The following is a 3,827-nucleotide window of genomic DNA, read 5'->3' as shown; positions in this document are numbered from 1 at the left end:
TTTGCACTGCACCATGGGAAACTGGCCCAGAGAAGCTGAAGGCAGTGAACAGCGAAAAAAGCATCTTTCTCTGGTCTTTATTCATCCCTGTAATCCAGCACATGATAAATGAATTAAATCTATTGTTCCCATTAAATGTCCTGTCCCCATTTTATAGTGACACCTATACACAGCAGTAATTCCCTAATAAATCAGACATCTGAATGCTTGTTGCATACAGTAAATGTGTGTGAGTGATTTTTATAAACATGTACATAGAGTCTAACAGATCACTCAGCCTTCATGCTTAGGCCACCCTATTCTTGGGGGGGGGACTTAGTTTCTACCCTCTCTTTAGGGACCACTCCCATTAGCGGGCTTCATGTGGCTTAGGCAAGACACTCATATGTTTCAAGTTGGTACTAAAACCTCCAACTGCAACATAAAAGCAACATAAACAGAATTACAGAGTGCAGGATCAAAACCACAACCTTTTTCTGCATCAAGAAAGTTCCACACTCTACTAAAACAACTTTTTAATGAACTCTTCAGACCTGACAAACCCAATCGAAACAAAGAGGAAGCGTGGAGCTTTGAACCAGAAACCCCTGAGATTAAGAACTGGAGAGCCAGACAAGAGTAAGAACTCACTCGTCATACTTACAGTTTTAAACACAAAACAATCCACCAAAGTGAAATGAATTGGACCACGGAAGGTTCTAGCCTGCAACTTCTTGCAGCCGAGACCAAAGTCGAAGTCAATGCTCCATTGTGGAACTTGTCCACCACACGTTTGATCTCATAAAATGAATGCAAAGAAGAGGGGGCATAAGGCAAAAGTCTCAGCTCAAAAGACCATAGAGGATCCCGAGACACTACTGTTTGTGACCTAATAACAAACAACAGGATTTCAACTGATGTAATCCTAGATTTAGTCATCAGGTTCCACAAGAAATCAACCACCAGACCCGGTTTAGGAGTAGGCTTTTAATTCTACCCCAGCACTACATCAGTGACTAATCATGGTTTTCTATTTGTCTTTCTATGGTGTCTTTAGTGCTGGGCTAAAACAAAAATCGGCACCCACACTTTTCAGATACAATTGGAAACCCCTATGCTATAGGGGCTCCAGTTTCCTGTATTATATCTTATATTCTACCCTTTTCTAGTGAAAAAAACAATATACATTCTGTTGAAACAATTAAATATGTGGACAAGAATCAAGTATCTCTGAATATTCACAGTAAAACATTTTATTTTGTGAAAGCAATCTAGTCTAGCCCGTGATTTCTTTTTTCTTTTTTTTTTACTTTGATTGTATTTATTGATTTATTCTGAGGCAGCTGTGTGTGTATCAACAAAACCCAAACCAAAGCTTCTTTCTGTAGAGAGAACTCACCACAGGAACAAACATTTTACACAGGAAAAGTAAGTTCATTGCATGTCACGCTGGCCAGCAAGAAGATCACTGAAACATAACACAAGTCTGTGCTGCAGTAACCCTCAAAACACTGGTCTTATATCCTGGTTTAGATGTTTTCAAAGAACCGGACATCAGGCACATGTCCTACCTTATCTGGGCCTAAGTGCCTATCTCTGTGTTTAGGAATGCCATACAGTGAGGTCCGTAAGTACTCCCTGAAATTAGAGGTAACAGTCTGCACTTGAGGGCAGACATTGACATGGCGTGAATCATGTAGTGTAATTACAGCCCTTTAAATCTGTGTCACTGTCCAAATACTTATGGAACTCACTGTATGCTTCATTCACAAACAGCACTTGCTCTTACATCTCAGACCTCACCAAAATAAAACACAAACATACATAACTACTCTTATTACAAGACAAGACTGCGAGCCCATCACAGGGTTAACTACACCTGTTTAAAGGTACATCCAGATTTTTCTTTTTACAATGCTTCACCTGTTTAACTACTGCAGTAAGACTACCGTGTTTTGTAATTCGCAGTATAGTTCATTGACTATTTTATGGAGCATGGTTAAAAAATAATTATCATAAAGTTGCTTTGTTGCATTTATGTACATATTTACTTTCTGTTAATGTAGAAAAAAATGTGTATGACTAGCTAATCAACTGGATACATTTTTCATCAAGAATGAAAAAAAAACCAATGTCATTTTAATTTTTTAATTGAAGGATGATATAAACAAAATACACAAAACCAGTATTCTCTGTGTAGTGTTTAAATTTACATCTGCACAATGATTATATCAAATTGAATTATCACACCATTTGGCTGCTTTCTATAAATAAAGACACATTTTCCCATGAGAAAAAAATGCACCATCATAGAAAGGTACAGATGTTGCACAGATAACATGATAACACTTTCTCACCACTTTATAAAATTAGCTGCCATAAGCACAAATAAACAGTTGTTACGTTTAATTTTAACAGTCAAGTAAAGCTATCCTTGTGGCCCCTGTATTATGGGAACAAAATGATACATTACAAAAAAACTATTTTACTAATTGTCTGTAAAACCGCTTTACCCACCCAGAGAAGTATAATATTCAAAACAAAGTAAAAAAAAAAAAAAAAAGAAAAAAAAAAAAGGGTTAAACTAAACTCAGGGACCATGTTATTAGGTATACCTGTACACCAGCTCATATCTAATCAGCTAATCATGTGGCATCAACTCAATGCATAAAAGAATGCAGACATGATCAAGAGGTTCAGTTAATGTTCAGATCAGAACGGGGAATCAATGTGATCTCAGTGACTTTGACTGTGGGACTTTGTACTTCGAAACTGCTGATCTACTGGGATTTTCCAAGTCTCTTTACAGTCCTACCCAGTACTAGAAAGGTGTACCTAATAAAATGGTCAAATTGAGTATATTCATCACAAATTTTAAATAACATTTAAATTATTGCTTTAACGTCAAATAAAAAAATTAAAAACACCACATAACTGTACACACTGTTAAAAGGAATCATTTAAAATGCACCCAGTAACTATATCCTGAGTTCCCATTCCCATGTCAGATAGAGTGACACAACACATCACCAAACTAACAGTTTAACAGTTTCCAGAGCTTACACGCTGCTTCTATGAATACAACTTTGGCCAAATACAGTATATCGCAAGCATATTGCACCCAACTGCCATCGATACAGGTAATTACAGTTTCCCAAGTGGACAACAGTCAAGGCAGTCGAGATGACATTCAGCTGTCAAGAGGATGCAAAATGCTGGTGGACCAACGGCTGGTACGAATATCAGCTCCATAGCTACTTGCTGGGTGGAGAGTTACAAGGTGGCATTTATTTACTGTGCATCACAATGAATCACTGTTGAATTCAATTATGGTTGAAAAAATGGATTTCACTATAAAAATGCATGTTTACATAAATGTACAAGGAAAACTAGTATACACTCAGATCACTTTATTAGGTACAACTGTACACCAGCCAATTGTGTGGCAGCAACTCAATGCACAGAAGCATGGTCAAGAGGTTCAGTTGTTGTTCAGACAAACATCAGAATTGGTTAAAAAAAAAATTCTTTGACTATGGAATGATTGTTGGTGCCAGACGGGGTGGTTTGAGCATCTCAGAAATTTTCACGCACAACAGTCTTGTTAATGACTGTAGTTAATTAAAGTAGAATGGCCAGACATTAATTGAAATAATCATGTGTTACAACAGTGGTATTCAGTATCTCTGAACACACAACACATGGATGGGCTACAGCAGTAAAAGACCAGTAGGTAAAAAATAATAAGTCTAATACATACCTAATAAAGTGGTCACTTAGTAATATATATATATATATATATATATATATATATATATATATATATATATATATATATTTATGTGCCA

This window comes from Conger conger, chromosome 3 (genome assembly GCF_963514075.1).
Source record: "Conger conger chromosome 3, fConCon1.1, whole genome shotgun sequence".
In the NCBI taxonomy this organism is placed as follows: domain Eukaryota; kingdom Metazoa; phylum Chordata; class Actinopteri; order Anguilliformes; family Congridae; genus Conger; species Conger conger.
Note: the sequence above shows the minus strand (reverse complement) of the source record.